Source organism: Hyperolius riggenbachi, chromosome 9 (assembly GCF_040937935.1).
Source record: "Hyperolius riggenbachi isolate aHypRig1 chromosome 9, aHypRig1.pri, whole genome shotgun sequence".
In the NCBI taxonomy this organism is placed as follows: domain Eukaryota; kingdom Metazoa; phylum Chordata; class Amphibia; order Anura; family Hyperoliidae; genus Hyperolius; species Hyperolius riggenbachi.
Genome location: NC_090654.1, coordinates 279325690 through 279349659, shown reverse-complemented (window position 1 = coordinate 279349659; position 23970 = coordinate 279325690). Strand labels below are relative to the sequence as shown.

The following is a 23970-nucleotide window of genomic DNA, read 5'->3' as shown; positions in this document are numbered from 1 at the left end:
TAAGATTTATTACAGCAGAAACATTTCTGATTAGATTGGAGTGCTTGCAATGCAGGGTGAGGTTCCAGGCTATGTAATGAACACAGTGCAGTGGGTAAGTGGAATTTGATTTTGTGGCTGACAATCTCGCTTTAAGGCCTCTTTCAGATGGGAGGCTGAACTGTGAGCTTGCTGAGCAGTTGGGGTGTTGAAAGTGTGTACCAGGCTTAAAGAGAAACTCCGACCAAGAATTGAACTTTATCCCAATCAGTAGCTGATACCTCCTTTTACATGAGAAATCTATTCCTTTTCACAAATAGACCATCAGGGGGCTCTGTATGGCTGATATTGTGGTAAAACCCCTCCCACAAGAAACCCCTCCCACAAGAAAAGTACATACTCTTGGCAGTTTCCTGTCTGGGAACCTTGCTGCATCGTGGAAAATAGCTGTTTACAGGTGTTTCCAACTGCCAAAACCCATGCAGCAGCTACATCACCTGCCAACAGTAAAAATGTTCACTGGAGTTCCTCTTTAACTATCACTGGGGGGGTGCGGGACTACATACTAAGATATAAATATAGGAGGTGTTTCTGATGTTATAACCAGGTAAATTACCATAAAAGTGGGTAGTATCCTAAATAATTGACTAGAATTGTACTATATGTCACTACAGGGCCTCTTTTATGTTTTGTGATGACAGGGCTAAACTTCACTGTTGCATCATGGCACTATGGCAGCAATTGGGCAATCCATGCAGCCAATCAGTAGCCAGCTATGTGCACCTGTCCTTTGTCCCGCGACAAGAGCTTACATTGTATGTTGGCGGCTGCAGGTGGTACCAGCGATATTTGGAGTGTTTGGTAGAAACAACTTAAGCATTTGCGAAACATTATGAAGAAATCCTGATACTGATTTAAAAGCCTAACAGGGGGTTAAATCTGAGAACTCGGACTTCACCAGCTTATCATCTTTATAGTAAACATCGGAGAGCGGAAAACTGCGAACAAAAGGCCAAGAAGATAGAAGAAGATCTGGGGGAGCATAAACACGAGCTTCGTACGCGGCTGACATAAATCTCTGTCTGTTTGGCTGTTTATTGGGAACGATACACTCCGCAGAAGGGTTACGTGAAGGTCAGCCAATCAAGCAGGGCTTACTGCGCGCAACGCGTCAACTGTATAGATAATGGGCGCGATAACTATTCTGCTGGCAGCTGTTTTCATATAAACATTGTTAAGGGCAAGAGGTCCAATTTTCTTTTGAATTGTTACATGCCACATAAAGCATAAAACTTCTATTATTTCGATAAGGTTTTCCTTCTGTCCTGTGGCGGATGTCCGACGTTCAGGCCTTCGTTCTCATTCAGTTTACGTCACAAAGTGACTGACCTCCTTAGATCAACTGTCTTCTGAGCCATACACTGAAAAAAATGCAAGGTCCCCGGACCTGAGATAACAGAGTGTGTTGTATTCAAGTGAATAATGGACGCCGGCCAGTTTATTTCAAGAACATTAAGCAGAGCCATTTATTGAACATTCTTGTAATTTTTCTTGCACAGCATCAAACAGTACAGGGGCTATCCTCCGAACATTCAACGTTCCAACAAAACAAGGCTTTAGAGACTCTTGGTAGCATTATTATCGTGGTAAGATTGCAGTGGATTTCACACTTTCTGTAAAGCTGGGGCCCCACTTGCGCTGGACCACCAACAGCTAGCAGGAGCGGACATTGTAATGGTCCACTGTGGTCTGATTGGGGCCTGGAGCACATGCGTTTCCACCATAGGCTCAGGGCAGTTTCTAGGCATATTTGCATCCAGGGGAAGGGTGTTAAAATGATGAGAACGTTATTTGGGATGCAATATTTAGCCCCTTCATTATAAGTAGCCAGGTATAGGTGCCCCCAGTATGCGTATATTAATTTTTGGCAGTGGGGATTTTTGGTGCAGGATGAGCAGAATGAATACTATTATCTCTCCGAGTTGTCACAACTCAGAGGGAGAAGTAATTAACAGTCCAGCAAGTGCCAAAAAGCCCTGCTTTTCCCAGTACAGGTATCCAAGAATAGGGGCCCTCAGTATTGGTAGCAAGGTATAGGTGCCTCCAGTATAGGTATCCAGGCATAGGTGCCCCCAGTATAGGTAGCCATGTATAGGTGCACCCCGTATAGGTATCCAGGTATGGCTGCCCACTGCACAGGTAGCCAGGTATAGGTGCCCCAGTATAGGTAGCAAGGTATAGGTGCACCAGTATAAGTAAGCCAGACATAGGTGACCTCAGTGTAGGTAGACAGGCATAGGTGCCCCCAGTATAGTTTAGCCAGGCATAGGTGCCCCCAGTAGAGGTAGCCAAGCATAGATGCTTCCTGTATAGAGGAGCCAGGCATAGGTGCCCCCAGTATAGGTAACCAGGCATAGGCACCCCCAGTATAGGTAACCAGGCATAGGTGCCCCCAAAATAGGTTAGCCAGGCATAGGTGCCCCCAGTATAGGTAACTAGGCATAGGTGCCCCCAGTATAGCTTAGCCAGGCTTAGGTGCCCCCAGTAGAGTTAACCAGGCATAGGCACCCCCAGTATAGGTAACCAGGCACAGGTGCCCCCAAAATAGGTTAGCCAGGCATAGGTGCTCCCAGTATAGATAGCGACGCTTAGGTGCCCCCAGTATAGGTAGCCAAGCATAGGTGCCCCCAGAATAGGTAGCCAACTGTAGGTGCCCCCAGTCAGTTTAGCAAGGCAGGATCCCCCAGTATAGGGGAATGTCTTTAAGAACTCGGAATGTCTTTCGTCGTCAGGAGTTATTTCAGGAAATAGGGCAAAACACAAGGTAATTCCCCAGACTTTAACACGGAAATCTCCACTTAGTGAGAATTACGCAGACATTACTTCAGGCTGGCAGGACGCAGGATCTGTAAGTATCTCCCAGCTCATGCCAGCGTTAATCCTCGGCCCGCTAGCGGGGGGGCTGAGGGAGTAAATGGTACGCAGACCGCCAAACGCTGCCGCTATTCTGGGAAAGGTTAGGCTTACAAACAGGTCAGGCAGCCAAAATAGAAATCACTAGAAGCCATTTTTATCAACCGCAATAAAATATTGATGTGAAATTCCAATTATATACATCTGGAGCCCAAAATAGGTAACCCCGACCACCTTTCCCATACGTTGGGGAACGCAGATTGCGTAACGCGAATTTATTCTGCTGCTGCACACAAGTCTTAGAGTCGGCCTTTTAGATCACCCTAAATATAGCTTTGTTAGGAAAACTTGCCTCTTGGCAGCTAAACTTTACAAGATTATACTGTAAACAGATATTTTATATCTTGTTTAATATCGTGCAAAACCAGGGGCTTTACAATAAACCCTGCAAGGGATGCATCAGCAGAAGGGCCCAGAAGCTGCAGAGGGCCCCATGAGGGGGGGGGGGGGAGGGGAGGAGAAATTTCTTTTGCCTGTTCTGAGAGACTGACAACTAAGGGTACGGAGAGAAAAGGCATTCTGATCTCTGCACAATTGTTCTAATGACTGCATCTGCTCAGCCACTGATAAGGAATCATTCAAAGTTTTGCAGAAAAAGCTTTGTAGACAGTCCCTATTCAGTAGAATAGTAGAAGGAAAAAAACAGAGAGAGATCCGGGAGCCCAATCTGGTGCAATACGGTTATTGGATCTGGATATAGCTATTAGATGCAATAATTATACTCACAAACATGGGTTGCAGTAAGGCAACCACTTGTGTCCGCAGGTGGGGAAATACCGTCCCCACTCGGCCTTTGGATCCTTAGGTGGTCGCTGCTCCAAGAAACGATTTATTGGTCGACCGTAGTCGGCCTAATCTCCCCTACTGGCAGGAGGGGTGTTAGACTTTTTGGGTACAGTCAGATAGGAGGCGCCCGGTTAAGGATTTCACTATAATATTCTATATGACAGTATCCAATTATTACAAGTTAGGTTGTCCTACTTTATAGGTGTCCCTTTAGGAAAATTTGAGACAATCAGAAGCATAAAGGAATAATTTTAATGGTGCACTAGAAGACCGTCTTCTAGTACCCAAAAAGTCCCTATTCAGTGTTCAGCAGGGTCTTGTGTACAGCGCCCAGCCCCCAACCTCTCTACCCCTCCCCTAGTGCTGTGTATTGTAGTGATGCTGGAGGAGTCTACAACGACAGTTCTGCTCCATCAGAGATGGACAGAGTGAGTGTAATAAGCTGAAGCTGGGAGCACGCTTATGTGTTAGTTTTCTATATGTGTTTTCTGCACACCACGTGTGTCTTTGTGTGTGAGAACATGCACATTTTATCACAGAAGCTAATGTAATTGATAGAGAAAAAGCATGCAGTGCTTCACTGCTGTCTGGTTTTATCTGCATGGGGAAAACACATTCAAGTGTGCACTAACCAACTGAATAACATTGGTTCTCGGATTACCTGTGAGAGTCTGAGGCACTCAGTGTGGTTTTGATGCTGATAAGCTGTATGCTCCTTTTTGATTGGCCTGATGAAGCGGGATTGAGCCCGTGAAACGCGTTGCCTATTTTTACTGTGGAGTGGAGTATAAATAAATTGTTGTTTGACTGTTGATGCCACAGTCCTTCCTTTGTTTGCTTTGTCTGCATGGATGGGATAGGCCCACCACTGCCCCATCGGTTTTAAGCTTGTTTAAGTGACTTTTATTCTATTGGTGCCTCTGGAAAGCTTCTACATATTGCTAAGTCCACCCTTGGTGGAGGGTTGTACCCATCTTCTTCCCATCTACAGAGAGCGACTTTTAATCCTGAGTGGGGTCAGGTTAATCTCCCCACCTGCCTTCACAGTGGTTGCCTAATGGTAACCCTGGTTTGTGAGTATTAAATTGTTATATTACTCATTATTAATTATCATCTATACAATATCACACTATTGGGCTCCTGGTGTCCCCCCTCCCTTTAACCCTTTTACACATAGAAACGATAATATCTTTGATAACCTAAAATCTGTACATACAAACAAAATAATATGACAAAAACTATAATGTTGCAAGCTTCTAAAAACCATAACTTATTTCAAAAACGTTAATAAAATCTCTTCCAAGTGCCCAGGAGCACTCACAGTGGCTTTAGTGCAGGAAAGTGTGCCTAGGTCCTCACCCCAGTACCAAGGGGTCACAACATAGAATCTCGCCAAAGGACCGGCACCACTCGATGTATTTAGAAGCCCTTTATAAATTTATTGGCATCAATATGATAGCAACGACAGACGCTGTTTCGGCCCCCATGGGCCTTTATCAAGTTGCACAGGATCATCAAATGACAATATCAAAACTGCACATATATATAAGTGCAGTTTTGATATTGTCATTTGATGATCCTGTGCAACTTGATAAAGGCCCATGGGGGCTGAAAGAGCGTCTGTCGTTGCTATCATATTGATGCCAATAAATTTATAAAGAGCTTCTAAATACATCGAGTGGTGCCGGTCCTTTGGCGAAAAACTTTAATATCCTAATGGATATTATCCTATCCTTATCGGCGGCCTTTTCTCTCTGATTTGGGCTACCTTTTTGTCCACACTTAGCCAGCCCCCTTTTTTCCTGTTACCTTCCCGACTGATGCATGGAACTGGAAAGACCTGTGCTGAGGGGGAAGTGGTATTGTGTCCCGTGCTCAGGAGTCGCCAGCGTTAAAACTACGCTGCATCAGGCAGCCATAAGTGCGTCGTAATTTTAACTACATGCGGCCCCAAAGTCTGGAGACATTTTCTCTACCAGGCTTCTCCCCCTAGTGTCTGAGAATAAATCAGACACTAGAGTGGGGCATAACTAGAGGGCAGCAGCCCTTGCGATCTCGGGGGGCAGAGCTGTGGGGGGTAGGGAGGGTCGGAAACGCCGATTTCCGATTCTGCAGAAATTTCAATTTCTGCCAATGCCGATTAATGATTCAGAGGATTCACGATCGTTCTCCGATTTCCAAGTAGTGGGGTTTTTTTTTGTCATGTTTTGCATTCTCTGATTGGCCAAATACATCCGAGTTGACTCTACATTCCCTGATTGGTCCAAGCTCAAGGCTGTAAAGGGCACCAAAGGAAAGCAAGGGAACATTTGGGGGTCCCACCAAAGTTTTGCTGGGGGGCCCCCATGGATTGCCCTAGAGCTCTTTCATGCACGCCACAGGTGTGGCCAAAGGTCCCCCTGATCTTTTAGGATCCTAGCCACGCCCCTGGTACTTACCTAAGTAGAGGAGTGCCCTCCTCCTTGCTACTCCAGTGCTGAGAACGGCCAAAGCTCTGCCTCTTGGACAAGGACCTGTTGATGGAGATCGGCTGCACTGTGCACTGCAATAAGCACTCGCTTATTTACATACGGTAGCTTCAGAAGGTCCCAGCACTGAAACAGCGAGGCAGACTGAAACGGGGGAATCCACTGGAGGATTCCTCTACCGCCATAAGCATGTGACTTTTTCTGTTTTAAATGTGACAGGTTTGCTTTAACAAGACAGGTATCTTGTCGCCTTTGTGTTTAATAAATGACCTCAGTCACTTGGGTGCTTCCAGCCTCCTATATAATGAGAGATTTATGGTCCGCCTCGAACGATCCATTTCAATTTCCAACCTAACACCCCCCTCCCCTCCCCCGCCAACACTCCACCTAATTATTGGCTCATGTATTTATTAGCTGCGAGGCCGGATTCTCATATCAATCACCGGTACCGCGGGCGCGAAGCACCAATTCAGCCGGCGCAGCTGCTGAGGGTCGTTTGTCAACAAGTCGATGGAGAAAGACGGGGAAGGGGGCCGGTTCGAGGCCCCCCCTCCCCCTTTACGACAAATAAATCGGGGAGATGGGAGCGCCTATAGAGGATTGCGATTTATAGCCGCCAAAGTGCATCCATATTGTAAAGTCTATTCAGCGCTGGCAGCTGGCCTGAATTATACCCCGACAAGTCAAATCGTAATAATAAAAAAAAAGTGCGACCGCCTTTTCTGAGATTCCGCCGCGTCTGCTTCTTTCACTCGAATGGTTAACGGCTTATTTTAAATAAAACGCGTTTAAATCAATTGTGCTGCTGTGTGACCTGCAGGCTCAGAGTCGGCACGCCATATCCAGACCCAATTTCCATAAGTGGTTTTCTATAAAATGCTTATTCTGATTTCTTTTACAAACGTGGCCTGGATTGATTGTAAAAATGTTTCGTACCGGGAGCAAGAATCTAAATTCCCTGCCTGGATCATATTAGACCATAGCAATGGCTTCTTATGTATAGAGTACAGTGCAAAAAGTTTTCAGGACTTGGGGAACCTTGGAGTTATATTTAAAGATTAGAAATAAGCTCGCCCATTAAAAAATGGGCAGTAGGCTTTGGCTGCGCCCACCAGCACTGCCTCTCTCCCTCCAATGGCTGCACTCACACCACCGCCAGGCACCTGATCACTGCCGTCCCAAGTCTGTCCGCGTGTCGTGCATGCGCAGTATGCAAAAAGCACGGACACAGGGACAGAGGACACAGGGACGCAGCAGTTTTATTATATAGGATGGTTAGATCTCAGCTATACTTACCCGGGACAAGGTACTCCAGCACCCGAGGCAGGGATACCAAAGTGCTCCCCTCCATCCCTCCCACCACAGCCGTCCCACACTGATTAGACTAAAGGTGGCCACACACGATACAATAAAATGATCCGATTTTACAGTAATTCGATAAAAACGATCGTATCTCTCAAAAAAATCGAAAGCTTTTTTTCATTCGATCGGATTTCCCGTTTTTTTCGATTTAAATCGAGCCGGAATGCCAGATATTTTTCTTCAATTTCTACTAAAGATTGTATGGTGTGTGTTGGATTGTTAATTTATTAATATACACACCCTAGCAATTTTCTCTGCGTTTCCAATCATTTTTATCATAATTGAGGAAGAAATTGAACATAGGTGTGTGGTACATTGGTTATATTTTTGAAATGATACAATCAGTCAGAAAAATTGATTGCAATTCTTAATTGAACAGATATTTAAAAAATTGTATGGTGTGTGGCCACCTTAAGAGGTGCCCCAAGGCCCCCAACACCTTAATGTCTAGTTATCTGGCTTGCAGTCACAGCCATGTGTCCCCATTTTTTCTCTGCTTTAACCACAATAGGGGAATGATAGCTGAGTGAGTTGTGCGCCCTGAGGCTGGAGTCTCTCTCGCCTCTGCCTTGGCCCGGCCCTGAATGCGTGGGGGAGTGGCGTGTGTGGCGGCGGTTGCGCGGAGATCTTTAATCAAGGTCTCGTCGAGAGGATATTGGCTTAGTATAATTTCCGAGGATATTGGCGTGGGAAACATTAATTAAAGGTAAGTGTTCATGGTTAATTGGCAGAGGCTTGGTAGAAGGGACCCCACATCATTTTTTATAATTTCCCACACACTGAACAATTTTTTTTAATAAACATGTTATGTTAGTATGAAAATATGTACAGTATGTATGACAGTATGACTGATATATGAGAGTAGTTTTCATACAATGCAAGTAAAAAATTATGGTCGTAATTTTGCGTAATACTAAAAATTACAACTCGAAATCGGAATCAAAACAGTAATCCATTCCACTTGTATTTGAAATTACTAGTGTGACCGAAATTATAAAAAATTTGGTTGAAGTAACTGGAAGTTGAAATTGTCAATTGCGAACATCACTAGTAAGGGAGAGGGCTGTATATTGCGAATCAATGCAGCTGTCACAATCAGTTATTCAGATAACCTCCCTTCGTTATTACCCCCATTCCTTTCAACAAAGCAGCCTATTCCAATCTGATGTTGGTTGGCCCAATCAGGCAATCAGATCCGGATTTGTACTTATTACCACCCAAGGCCCACTATCACTCACCAGCCACCCCCAGACTGACAGCCAGAGCCGGGACAAGGTCCTCCAGCACCCAAGGCTGAGACACCAAAGTGCGCCCCTCCATCCCTCCCACCCCAGCCATCACACACTGATTGCTATTAGACTAAGAGGCGTCCCACGGCCCCCAACACCTTAATCTCTAGTTATCTGGCTTGCAGTCACTGCCATGTATCCCCCTTTTCTTATTTCTCTCTGCTTCAAACACAATAGGGGAATGCTAGCTGAGTGAGTTGTGCGCCCCCTCCTACACTGTGCCCCGGAGGCTGGAGCCTCTCTTGCCTCTGCCTCGGCCCGGCCCTGCTGACAGCATCATAACCCTCCCCCAACACAGCAGGGATTAGATTGTAGTCTCCTCTGAGGACAGTTAGTGAGGGCAGGGGTTAGATTGTAACCTTCTTGGCGAGCGGCACATTTGGTGAGTGACAGGCAGCTCAGAGATCACTGTGAGTTCCTGTTCGCTGCCCCTTCATCTCCTGAGTGCCAGATGCGGCTGTTTGTAGATGCCCACAGCTATGTGCAAACTCTGTGTAGCAGGGCAAATGTTCGGCAGGCTAACAGCTACTGCCACCCTGCTGTCTACAGTCCGCCCTTTACTTTCCTGGCGCCCTAGGCCATGGCCTTTTTTAGCCTTCCCTGAAATCCGGCCATGGGTACAATGGGGCAACAATTTCACTGTATAAGACTTCTCCGTCCATCATTGATTAGGCCTTGGCATGGCAATGCCAGCGGCTGAGGAACTACATATCCCAGCATCACCCACCAGCCCACAGCACTGATAACATGCATGGGCGCCCTCCGCGCAGTCGCAGGAACGGTCGATCGAGAGATGGGAGTTCATTAAGCGTTGCTTTGCCTTCCCAGAACCCTATCTGAGCAGCAGACTGCGTCTGTTGCCATTAAACGAGAGCGATAATCGAATTATCTGCGTATTAATAACGTAACCAGCCTGTCATTAGTCGGGGAGAGATGGTATATCTTTCCACTTCCTGACACTTCCCAGCCCGCTTTCTTCACGCTGAATTATCCCTGCCTCTGCTTAGTTTCCCCGCTGCTAATTAGTGTGATGAGCGGGACCCTCCGCCTCGCCCGGCAGCGGCTAAACGCTTCACAAATAGCATTATCTCGCTAATGGCTCTAATCACACATGAGAAGCGGGGTCTGGAGAGCCTCAGCCCGTCTCCACAAGTAATGAACGTGATATCAAAGTTTCCCTCCACAGTTACTAAAAATAATAATAATATAATAACATCTAAATCATTCATGCATAAAGGGGCATAACAATCGCCCCGCAATGGATGCAGCCGCAGGGGACCCCATGGCAGGAGAAGGCTGGGGGTGGCGGCTCTGGGGCCCAACCAGGGGCGTTTTTAGGGGCAGGAGGGGGGAGCAGCGCAGGAGGGAGGAGCAGCGAGCAGATACAGCGGCGGGGAGGGGGGCCCGACTCACATCATGCGGCCCACCAGCACATATCATGTAATGCAGGTTACATGATGAGAGACACTGCTGGAGCCATAGAGTCTGCTGTATGCCTGATCAGCTAACTGGGAGAGTCCTTGTTTACCTCCCCAGCTCTGTGTAAATTGTTACATGTCCTCATACTTGCTTCCTAGAACCAGCTGCAGCTCTTCTGAATCTTCCTGCCGCATCTCATCTGTTCTCATACCCTACATAATGGTCATGTGATGCTAGGTAGTTCCCATACCCTGCAGGATGGTCATGTGATGCTAGGTAGTTCCCATACCCTGCAGGATGGTCATGTGATGCTAGGTAGTTCCCATACCCTGCAGGATGGTCATGTGATGCTAGGTAGTTCCCATACCCTGCAGGATGGTCATGTGATGCTAGGTAGTTCCCATACCCTGCAGGATGGTCATGTGATGCTAGGTAGTTCCCATCCCTACATGATGGTCATGTGATGCTAGGCAGTTCCCATACCCTGCAGGATGGTCATGTGATGCTAGGTAGTTCCCATACCCTGCAGGATGGTCATGTGATGCTAGGTAGTTCCCATACCCTGCATGATGGTCATGTGATGCTAGGTAGTTCCCATACCCTGCATGATGGTCATGTGATGCTAGGTAGTTCCCATACCCTGCATGATGGTCATGTGATGCTAGGTAGTTCCCATCCCTACATGATGGTCATGTGATGCTAGGCAGTTCCCATACCCTGTATGATGGTCATGTGATGCTAGGTAGTTCCCATACCCTGCATGATGGTCATGTGATGCTGGGTAGTTCCCATACCCTGCATGATGGTCATGTGATGCTAGGTAGTTCCCATACCCTACATGATGGTCATGTGATGCTGGGTAGTTCCCATACCCTGCAGGATGGTCATGTGATGCTAGGTAGTTCCCATCCCTACATGATGGTCATGTGATGCTAGGCAGTTCCCATACCCTGCAGGATGGTCATGTGATGCTAGGTAGTTCCCATCCCTACATGATGGTCATGTGATGCTAGGCAGTTTCCATACCCTGCATGATGGTCATGTGATGCTAGGTAGTTCCCATACCCTGCATGATGGTCATGTGATGCTAGGTAGTTCCCATACCCTGCAGGATGGTCATGTGATGCTAGGTAGTTCCCATCCCTACATGATGGTCATGTGATGCTAGGCAGTTCCCATACCCTGCATGATGGTCATGTGATGCTAGGTAGTTCCCATACCCTGCAGGATGGTCATGTGATGCTAGGTAGTTCCCATACCCTGCATGATTGTCATGTGATGCTGGGTAGTTCCCATACCCTGCATGATGGTCATGTGATGCTAGGTAGTTCCCATACCCTGCATGATGGTCATGTGATGCTAGGTAGTTCCCATACCCTGCATGATGGTTATGTGATGCTGGGCAGTTCACATACCCTACATGATGGTCATGTGATGCTGGGCAGTTCACATACCCTGCATAATGGTCATGTGATGGTAGGTAGTTCCCATACCCTGCATGATGGTCATGTGATGCTGGGAAGTTCCCATACCCTGCATGACGGTCATGTGATGCTAGGTAGTTCCCATACCCTGCATAATGATTATGTGATGCTAGGTAGTTCCCCCGGGAGTCAAACTTATGACCTCATGCTTCTCAGTCAGGGGCAGTACCTCTGGTGCTATAACCGGGAACCTTTGGGATTGTGCACAAGGATTCTACGGAACACTGGCATTCTGTGAAAACCTTTTTCTCCGTTTCTATCCATTTCTGATACTGAATGCAGGGCAAAATATTCCCATTTCCCCAGTGATGTGACCAGTAGGTCACTACCGACCACATGTTTTGAGGCTCTGGAGACAGCAGTGCATCACTGAGAGCGAGGAGATGGAGACAAAACTGACAACAAGGGGAAGTAGATGACGATGGCTTTTAGCATGTCTCTGGCCACACTCCCTGGTTTACTTTTAGGTGCCAGTGGTGCCCATACGAAAAAAGGCACATGGAAATGTGGGTGCCCAGTAATCCCAATAGTAAAATATCAGTATTAAATACCGATATTTTACTATGGCTAAACCTACTCTCACACAGAACACCCCCCGCCCCGACGCCTAACCCTAACCCGTCCCTCCGCACAAACAAACTTCCTGCATGACACAGAACCCCCGCGCACCACACAAACTACCTACTTGGTGCCTAACTCTAACCCCACGCAAAATTCCTAACTAGTGCCTAACCCTAGAACCCCCGCCCCCTGCACACACTACCTACCTGACGCCTTGAATACACCTCCCCCCCACCCTCGCCCGCACAAACTACCTACCTGACGTCAATATTACCTCTCAATAGCGATATTTCAATGGGCGCCTATGCCGACGCCAAAACTTCCAACACTAGTGGGCACCCATATTGCCTGCTTCATTGCAATACACCTCTCATTCTACTGTACTTGACCAGCGGCCATACACCTGCTAAGATGGATAGCCTATCTATATAATACTTTTATCTAATGCTATACCATCCCCTTCTATGATACACATAACCCTCCGCTACCTATGCCTACCTCTAACCCTCCCCGGCTCACACTAACCTCCCTCTACCTACCGCTACCATTGATCCCCCTCCAGCGCTCCTTGTTTTGGAAACTCCAGCACTAAAAGCAACCCCCAAGGTCGGCTATTGCTAATAACAACAGTCACCAGAATTACATAATTGGCACTGCCATATTGCATTGCGGCCCAAAATCCGCAGGTGTGCCTCCCGCCCGTTTTTAATGCCTGTTGATAAATTTGCCCTACAGTCTGAAAAACACATTGGAAGCTTATAGGCCTAGTGCACACCAAAAACCGCTAGCAGATCCGCAAAATGCTAGCAGATTTTGAAACGCTTTTTCTTATTTTTCTGCAGCGTTTCAGCTAGCGTTTTGCGGTTTTGTGTAGCGGTTTTGGTGTAGTAGATTTCATGTATTGTTACAGTAAAGCTGTTACTGAACAGCTACTGTAACAAAAAACGCCTGGCAAACCGCTCTGAAGTGCCGTTTTTCAGAGCGGTTTGCGGTTTTCCTATCCTTAACATTGAGGCAGAAACGCATCCGCAATCCAAAATCTGCAACAGCCCGGAGTATGCGTTTCTGCAAAACGCCTCCCGCTCTGGTGTGCACCAGTCCATTGAAATACATTACCCTAGCGGATCCGCACCCGCAAGCAGATCGCAAACCGCAGCGGAAACGCTCCGGTGTGCACTAGGCCATACTGTTCACTCTGTAAGGGCTGTTGCACACCAAAAACCGCTAGCAGATCCATAAAACGCCAGCGGTTTTTGAAGCGGTTTTTCAGAGCGATTCTAGGCATGTATAGAGAGATTTTCTAAACATGCATAGCGTTTTTTGGAGCATTTTTGTGTAGCAGATTTTATATTTTGTAACAGTAAAGCTGTAACTGAACAGCTACTCTAACAAAAACACTTGGAAAACCGCTCTGATCTAGCATTTCTCAGAGCAGTTTTCCACTTTCCTATACTTAACATTGAGGTCAGAAATCTGCAAAAATGCTGCAGGACCCGAGTTTGCGTTTGGGGGGAAAACGAGCCGCTCTGGTGTGCACCAGCCCTTACTTAACCTTTGCCCATCTTCCTGGTACTCCGATGAAGCCAGGCCTGCTTCCATTGACCCCCGCGAGATGCAGCAGACCCCTCCCAGACGGCGGCTGCGATCTGATGCAGATTTCGGGTAGAATGAAGCGTATGAAGCCGCCTCATCAGTTTGGCAGCCTTCCAGCTGAGCTAAACACACAAATTTCTCCATCCTCGCCGCCGAAAGGAGCAACACGCTCTAATTGCTTTAGCAAACGCTTGTCAGAATTTCAGACGTGTTTTCACAAAACACCAAGTGCGGCTGACGGTTGCCTGACAGATTACAAACAAGCGCAGCCGGCAAAGCTGGTAATTGGCTTCTACTCGCCGCTGTTTGGTTGAACGAGGACGCAGATCCCTTCTGAAATAAATCTTGTAGTTGTCCCCCGTCTGCCAAGGAATGTCTGTTTCACCAGTGTTATTTTTTTTCCGCTTTACTCGTTTCGAAGGTGCGTCCGAACGGCGGTAAAATGTGCTGACGCTGTCGCCTTTTCATCTCAGAGAACCTGCAGTCTGAAAACTCAATTATAGTATATTAAAGGGCCAAATCCCACTTTCTTAAGGTAAGGCCTCTCTCAGACGAGCAGCTGACAGGCGGCGAACTCTGTAAGAGGCCTTAAAGTGGATCCGAGATAAACTTTTACTCATTGCATAATTGTGTTCCTTACATATAGTTTATAGGGAATTCTTTAGGCCAAATACTTTTTTTTTGTTTTAATACCCTAATTCCCTATAAACTAAACAAGCCTCACCCACAGCTCCTCCAGCGCCTAGGCACTCTGAGACCCATGTAGCAAGGGCTTATGGGAGCTCAGTCTGGGCACGAGGGGGAGGAGGTTACTATCCAGAGATTTTAGAGGCAGAGGGGAGGAGGGAGGAGGAGAGGGGAGAGAAGTTTTCCCAGGCTGAGGGGTGGAGATGCAGAGCAGCTTGCCTGTGTGTAATGTTTACAAGCAGAATATGGCTGCTCTCATTGTATCAAAGGAAGAAGTAATCATATACTTTTGAAGCTGTTTGCAGCTAGATTTGCTGTGTAAACTATCTAAACTTTAGATAAGATATATTGACAAGTTACTTGTTATAGTTAGTTTTTCATCTCGGATCTGCTTTAAAGGATCGCTATCAAACCAAGTGTTCTAAAATGACAATGTACAAATAATGTCTAAGTAGCTGTGTAAACATTTTCCTACTTTTCATGTTAAATATCAGAGGGAAAAGCTGCAATTCATTGTGTGTAGATTTTCGCTACGTTTGGAATGTCTGACTTGCAGAGGTGAATCTCGGCAGTCTGACATGCTAAGAATAGTGTAATATTGAAGCAGAGTTATATGAAAAGCCTGTCAGGTTTTACACACACACAATTACAAATGTTTATGTTGCACATAAGATACATTTCCTCTGCTCTCTGCAGAGACCTCAATCAGAGACAGGCAGAGCTTTCTCTCTCTCTCTCTCTCTCACACACACACACACACACACACACACACACACACACACACACAGAGTTAACAGATGCATTGTGAGGGAATACCCCCTCCCCTCATAGCTTAGTCTGCCGTCAGAATTGCGTCAGAAAAGTATGAAGGGAATTGGATAACTGTAAACAAAGAAGTAAGAAGTCAAATGTAAACACCAGTACTTAGCTGCACTTCCCAAACATTTCCTATCTCAATTGAAAAAAAGCCCCCCCCAAAAAAAGCACTGCACTGATGTGGCAGTATTTACCTAAATTACCTTCAGGGCTCCAGCGCAGGCGCAGTAGCAAGACTCAAGAAATACCTTAGTAGTAGTAAATACCATTTAGGCCTAGTTCACACTACAAATGGCAAGTCCAATCACAATTGCTTTTGTGAACGATTTTATAACGCGATTACCGGCAGTTTTTGTGCAATTTGCATTTTTGCAAGCAATTTTATAAGCGTATTTGTTTTGCAATTTGCGTTTTTGTGTGTGCAGCCAATCAGGTAATGCTTTCTTTCACCCGGAACTGAATGTCTTTTAAAGCAAATTTCCCTGAAAACGCACACAAAATCTCTGTTCCAATCGCTTTTAAAGCGATTTTCCCTATATCTTGCATTGAAGCGCAAACACCCAGAATATTGTGCAGGACCTGCGTTTGCGATTGGAAGGAAAGCTCATCGCTCACAAGAGAACACTCACATTGGATTTCACATTACACAAGAGCTTTTACAGCTATTTTAGAAACATTGATTTATATAAAAAAAAAAAAAAAAAGAAGCTCAAAACGCTCATAGGCTATCATTTATAAAGCATTCCTGCATACGGTAATGCTGAAAACGGCTGACTTTACCGAGCACTTAGCATGTCAATTCATAAAAGCTGCTACCGCATGAAAAGCTCAAATTACCGAGCAGTGAGGTAAATTACCACCTTGTGCGCCATGCTGACACTGTATTAGTTTGAGGTACTCTGGCTCGCAGTGGCTTTGCTTCTGCCTCTTAGAGCGCGGGCGTACCCGCTTAGTAGAAGCTCCTGGATTGCGTCTGCCGCCCTCTGTGGTTAGCGTCTCCTGCATGCGCTGTTCGGGGATCACAGCAGCCAGCTCCGTGGCAATCTCAAACCGCTAACGCCGCTGCTACGGTGGCCTGGGTGGGAAAAACTAGGTCAACGCTTTTCATCAGTTACCCTGACTTTCTCAAGACCAAAGACTTGTAAAAACCCTTCTGGCTACCTAATACTGGGGGCACCTGTAGCTACCTATGATGGTCAAGGGGGGTAAGGGAGAAGTGACAGCGGGGACAGCCAGCACACTTGTGGAGCAATTTGGTGGAAGTTTGTAGGTTCATGGAGGGCGGAGTCTAGGGTGCCAGGACATCGGTGCCTATAGGCTCCTGAGATGTAAATCTGGGCCTGAGGTCATCAGACTTTGAATACTACGAACAGATTGTGTAGATTAAGGCCTCTTTCCCACCAAGACGTTGCATTTTAGGGGACGTTATAGTCGCATAACGCCTGGTGGTGTTGAAGTTGGACATCAGATTAAGCCGCGTTATGCGGCTCTCAAAGCAGCCGCTCCAGGTTAGTGATAGGAAGTCCGGATCTTTTTAAGGATTTGGATCATTCGAATCGGATCATTGAAAAGAGACGAATCTTTGAACCGAATCATTTGAATCATTTTACTAGGGAAGCAGACTGGGTGAAATGACTAGCAGGACAGGACTTTTCCTGCACTGTACATTCTGTACGTTCCTGTTTCTTCCAGACATCCACTGTGAACCGAATCTTTCATTGTGATAATCCGGATGATTCGACTCACAAAAAAGATCCGGATCAAATGAACGATTCGTTCATGATTCGGACAACACTACCAGTCCCACCAAGAGTCACCACAGTGCAGTGAATATTAATTAGCCATGTGGCTAGTCACTGAGCATGTGCAAACAATCTAACGCAGCTCTATAGGGGTATAACGTACAGCATGCTGCACTTTCATTTAACGTGCAGCGTTATACCCTAACGCAACGTGTGCACTGTGAACAGCACATTGATTTTACAGTGCTGTGAGTTAGGCTGCGTTACTGGCTGCTGTAACGTGCGCCTGTAACGTCCCACTGGGAAACCAGCCTAACTACTAGAGCTTATATTACATGGAGGTGGTAAACTTAGTAAGTGATTGGCCAATCATAATTGAACGTGTATACCAGGCTTTAGTTTGGTAACAGGATATCAGGCAAGCTACGCTTATGAAGCCTTTCTGCAAACTTTGAATTACTTTTAAACCTGCATCTTTTCTGCCCCCTTTAAACTATAATTAGGACTGGAAGCTGCATTACAGTTCAGATAACAAAAAAAACGGACCAATATTCTACTTTATCCAATAACAATTTAGTGATTTACTGACCTGCATTGGGAAAAACAGACTTGGAATGTTCTCTGCAAGGCATCAGTGTACCAAGGTGCGTATTGAAGATGCCAGGGTAGATAAACACTGTCTTATTTATGTCCTTGATAGACTACATCTCCTGCTGCCTGCAGAACTCTGTGATGGAACTTTTCCGCCATCTGCTGGTGACAACAAGGTACACTTCCCCATTGCATGAATACGCTATATAGATACACATATAGAAAATGCAAGAAACGTTACACGGTGTAACGTTTACACCACATAAAGGAAATGCAGGAAATGTTATGCCACATGTATAGGAAATGCAGGAAACATTACGCCACATATAGGAAAAGCAAGAAACATTACACCATATAAAGGAAACGCAGGAAATGTTATGCCACATATAGGAAAAGCAAGAAACATTACACCCTATAAAGGAAATGCAGGAAACATTACGCCACATATAGGAAAAGCAAGAAACATTACACCGCATTAAGAAAACGCAGAAAATGCTATGCCACATATATAGGAAATGCAGGAAACATTACGCTTCATATAGAAAATGCAGAAAACATTATGCTACATATAGGAAAAGCAGGAAACGTTACACCACATAAAGAAATGCAGGAAATCAAATATATTAATGCAGCACACATTAAAAAAGATATGAAATGCAAGATAACCTTATATTCCCTTCTCTGCTGCTGTACAGCATGCACCGCCCACCATCACCCCATATTTCAATACTTCTAAAGCCTGCACCCTCCATATTTAAAGTAAACGTGAAGTGACATTTTTTTTTTTAAAGATACTTAACTATGGACATGGAAGGCTCTGCATCCTATAGAGCCTTCCATGTCCTCTATTGCTTTCCTCATTCCAGCGCTGACACCTCTGTTTAAATGTACCGCCTCGGGGCGGAAATATTGCAACGCAGACTTTTGCATGCAAACGCATATAAGCATCGCAAAAACATGCAAAAATCTTCATGCAAAAAAGGACTGAAAAGTCGCAAATGCAGAATTGTACATGCAGGAAATTGCATGCTGTTCTACAAGGAGGTGTATGAACTTGTGAAAAAAGTGAGTCATTAAAACCTGACAGAACCGACAGGATTTGGACTAGTCCATCTCCTCATGGGGGATTCTCAGGGTTTTTTTTGTTTTCAAAAGCATTTCCTGAACTGCAATTGCTAAATCTAATGCTGGCTGGGAATACAAGGGTCGTTTTTGAGCCAGATAGATGGCTCGACAGATCATTTCCGACATGTCCGATCTCCCGCCCGATCGTTTCGCCGCTCGATTTGTGATAACAGTGAATGGAAAAAGATAGGAAAAATGAGCGGAAGATAAGGAAATCGACTGCAGAATCGAGCAGCGAAAGGATCAAACGGGAGAATCGAGTGGCAAAAACGGGCCGTGTATGCCCAGCATAACTGACAAAATAGTGTGCAATGTAGTGGGGAGGCTGGCTGGTATCTTACTATTTTGGTAGTTCAACTGCCCTTCAGGAAATGATTTTGAAAATAAAGAATACCCTGAGAATCCCCCATGAGGAGATGGACTGGCCCAAAACCTGTCAGTTCTGCCAGATGTTAACTGACTACTTTTTTCGCGATAGTGGTCCTTCAATCAGCATTGTAGAGCAGCACCAGCACAGATTTGTTTATAGCAATTCTAATTTTCCTTTTTGATTCATGTTTTCTGTTTTATCCTTGTTAGAAGACCCAGAATCCTCTCTGGCACTCGTGTCATGTGAACGTCCGGTCTCTGGGACACATATGATGATTTGATCTATTTGTGTCCAGTGTGTTTATACTTGCACAGATTAGAGGCCCGTGCTCCATCCAATATATCCTCCTGTAAACTCTTTACTCCTTGATTGCAGTCCGAAATCTAGTGACCCTGGTGTTATGGTTATAAATATGCCCTCTGTAATCACACTGCCAGTACATTATACGGCTTCAGTTAGGGAAAATTTCCATATTGTCAACATTTAGTATCATTATACAACTTAAAAAAATAAGAGGAAATGTACTGTACCCTACCTAGTATGTCCATCCCCCTACTTTACCTAGTGTGTCCATCGCCCTCCCCCCCCCTTAGATTGTAAGCCTTTGGCGGGGTCCCCCCTTCTCTAGTGAATTCTACATGATCGTGTGTTCCTTTCCTATGACCCCCTCGTACTTGTATCGTGTGTGTGCGCCGCGATCACGCGAAAACGGATTTGAACGAAACTTGATATACAGATCCCTTACTACCTGGGATGATATGTTCTGGGGGTCTCGCGGCCCCCCTGCACACCTGGGCGGAGCTACAAACAGCTAATCAGATTTCACCCATTCAAGTCAATGGAAAAAATGTAAAAGGCTGCCATTCTCACAGTAATCAAGCCAGAGTCCCCACACTTGGCACAGTTGGTCACTTGGTGACCGAGGTTACAAATCCAGGAAAAGTGGGCGGAGCATAAAACAGCCAATCAAATTTCAGCCGTTCATTTTAAATGGGAAAATGTAAACTGCAGCCATTCTTAGACTGTTAATCGCAGGGGTCTCAAACTGGGCACACTTGGTCACTGGGTGAATGCGATTAAGATTCAAGAAAATGGGTGGAGCCTACAACAGCCAATCCAAAATTCACCTATCGATTTTCAAGAGGAATATTTAAACTGCTGCTATTTTAATGGCAGAGGCTTCAAACTTGCTACAGTCAGTCATTGGGTGACTGGGGTCCAAAATCAATAAAGGGGCGTGGCCACATAAAGCCAATCAGATTTCCTTGGTGGATAAACTGCTTCCATTCACACATTTTTTATGCCAGGAACCTGAAAGCTCACAAACTTAGTAATTGAGTGACTGTGTGTCAAGGTTACAAAAAGTGGGCGGAGCCAAAACAACTTTTACTGGGAAAATATAAACTGCAGCCATTCTTACACCGTTAATGGCAGAGTTCTCAAACTTTGCACAGTTGGTCATTGGGTGACTGAGGTTAGGATTTTGGAAGGTGGGTGGAGCCTACAACAGCCAATAAAAATTCACCTTTTGATTTTCAAAGAGAATATTTCATCTGCTACCATTCTCTTATACTGTTAAAAGCTGATGCCTCAAACCTGGTACAGTTGGTCACTGGGTGACTAGGGTCCAAATTCAGAAAGGGGCGGAGCCACAAACAGCCAAATTTGTTTATTTTTCAATGGTAATATACAAAGCATTGATACCAAGGACCCCAAAGGTGATAAACTTGATAATTAAGTGACTGTATGTCAAGGTTTGAAAAAGTGGGCGGTGGCAACAACTGCATTTTTAACATGGCAGGGTTCCCAAACTTTACACAAATGGCCACTGGGTGACTGGGATGAATATTCAGAAATGTGGGTGAAGCCTACAATAGCCAATCAAAAATTTACTTATTGATTTTCAAGGGGAATATTCACATTGCTACCATTCTTACACTGTCACATGGCAGAGGCCTCAAACCTGATACAGTCAGTCATTGGGTGACTGGGGTCCAAATTCACTAAAGGGGTGGAGCCACAAACAGCCAATCAGATTTGTTAGATTGATTTCAGCCATTCTGTTATTGTCAGGTTTCTCAAACATGACACAGTGGGCCACTGGGTGACTGGGACTAATATTCAGAAAAGTGGGTGGAGCCTACAGCAGCCAATCAAAATTCACCTTTTGATTTTCAAGGGGAATATTTACATTGCTGCCATTCATGCACTCTTAATGGCAGAGGCCTAAAATCTGCTACAGTCAGTCACTGGGAGACTGGGGTTTAAATTCTGAAGATTTGCTTAATTTCAATGGTAAAATGCAACTTATTGATGCCAAGGACCCCAAATCTCATAAAGTTGGTCATTAAGTGACTGTATGTCAAGATTAGAAATAGTGGGCGGAGCCAAAAACAACTAACTTTTTACATGGGAAAATGTCAACTGCAGCTTTTCTTACACTGTTAATGGCAGGGTTCTCAAACTTCACACAGTTGGTCACTGGTTGGCTAGGATTAATATTCGGAAAAGTAGGTGGAGCCTACAAGAGCCAATCAAAATTCATCTATTGATTTTCAAGGAGAATATTGAAACTGCAGCCATTCCCACACTCACAATGTTTATAGCAGAGGCCTCAAACCTGCTACAGTAGGTCGTTAGGTGTTTGGGGTTCAAATTTAGTAAAGGGGCGGAGCCAAAAACAGCCAGATTTCTTTGCTGTGTAAACTGCTTCCATTAGCACAATTTTGATGCCAGGACCCCAAAAGCTCACAAACTTGGTCATTAAGTAATTGTGTGTTAGGGTTAGGAAAAGTGGACGGAGCCAACACCAGCCAAATACATACCCGGGCAACAGCTAGTTATTGCTAAAATTAGCGATAGTCTACTACTACTGGATTTTGATGTTTGTAAAATATTGGTAATAATTACTGATATTTTACTATTGCTTAACCTAACCCTACTCTCACAAAGAACCCTTCCATGGTGGTGCCTAACCCTAAGACACCCCCCCCCCCGGTGGTGCCTAACCCTAACCCCTCCACTGCCTAACCCTAAGACCCACCTGGTGATGCCTAAACCTAAGCCCCCCACTCCCTGGTGGTGCCTAACCCTAAGCCCCCGCCAGTGATGCCTAACCTTAAGACCCCCCCCTGGTGGTGCCTAACCCTAACCCCTCTGGTGGTGCCTAACCCTAAATCTCCCTCCTAAAGACTTACCCCGCCCTCTTCTGCAAAGTCGCGATATGTGGCTATGAAGGTATATTTTGGCGCCCGATTAGCGGCAAGAGGGGACAATTTCGGTGGACAGGCTTGCAGAAAACACTATTGCTATGGCGACACCCAACTCAGGTGTTGCGTGTCCGATGCCGTGTGCCGAAACCACCTCCTTCACAGGGAGGGGGGGGGGGGTCTCATTACAAGGAGGGGGGAGCAGCAGGTGGCTGCAGCGCTAGGATGATTTTGATTAGATTTCATCCTGGTATCTATTGGTGATCTGTCCGCAGTGTGTGGGCAGGCAATAGATGCCTCTCTGATCAGACTACTGCACTTAACTAGTCCAGTTTCAAACATCCTAAAGTTAGCATAAGATTTGCATCTATGAATTCCTAGCATGTCAATGAGCATCCCAATAGGCAATAAGGGCACGTTCACACTGCAGTGCCTGCTGAATAGCTGGCGATTCCCGCTAAGTGCTATTCTAACCTATGGCAGTCTTATCACAGCCGCTATTGCTGCCGATCGTCGGCGTTTTTCGATTAGCGCCAAACGCGCTACCTGCAGCATTTTTGCAGCGAATCTGGAGCGATCGCAGTCCAGTGCTTAGTAAAGTGCTGACCGCGACTGCTCTGAAATCGCAGAAGTGTCCAGTGATTTTTACCACACTAATCATGGTAAAATCACTCGAGCAAAACGCTATTGCTAAGTGCTAGCGTTTTCCAATTTCGGACGTGAACGGGGAGACTAAATAGAACTTGCAAAAGGAATCTACCTGCACTCTTCCTAATTAAACCGTGCCTATCCTAGCTTCATGCTTAGGGCCCTTTTACACTTAAGTGTTGGTATGCATTTTTTTTCTTTCCATAGCAGCGCATGGTGAAAGCGCTTTCAGTTAAAACACGTATAATAGGAACTGAGCCATAGGAAAACATGGGCATTACATTGAAAATCAGTTGTCTTTCAGGTAAGGCAGACAGACAAATGACAGCACTCAAGGCTGCACCTGCAATGTAAACCAACAGAGGCAATGCAGAGCTCCACTGGGGCTAAATACAGGCCTTGAATGCAAAACAGATGCAAATTATGTACTAATTCCATACCTCCCAACTGTTCCTCTTTCGGAGGGACAGTCCCTCTTTGGGAGCCCAGTCCCTATGTCCCCCTCTTTCCTCCTCATGTGTCCCTCTTTCAGGACTTTGTCCCTCTTTCTATGTAAATCTATATATTCCTCTACTAAAAATGTGTTTGATTGACTCTAAACTTTATTCCCATCCTTTAACCACTTAAGGACTGCAGTCATAAAACCCCTTAAGGACCAGAGCCTTTTTTTCCATTCGGACCACTGCAGCTTTCACGGTTTATTGCTCAGTCATACAACCTACCACCTAAATGAATTCTACCTCCTTTTCTTGTCACTAATACAGCTTTCTTTCGGTGCTATTTGATTGCTGCTGCGAGTTTTAGTTTTTATTATATTCATCAAAAAAGACATGAATTTTGTCAAAAAAATGACTTTTTTAACTTTCTG

The 23970-nt window shown here is 45.5% G+C and overlaps 1 protein-coding gene across 1 annotated transcript in view; it reads left to right on the top strand.

Annotated features, from left to right (window-relative positions):
• The first annotated feature begins 531 nt into the window (after positions 1 to 531).
• The window catches only part of FAM181A (family with sequence similarity 181 member A), a 43707-nt gene continuing 20268 nt past the window's right edge, over positions 532 to 23970 (top strand). Inside the window, exon 1 of the mRNA XM_068252320.1 lies at positions 532 to 586. The gene's annotated coding sequence lies outside the window, so the exon portion shown is untranslated. The remainder of the gene's footprint in view (positions 587 to 23970) is intronic.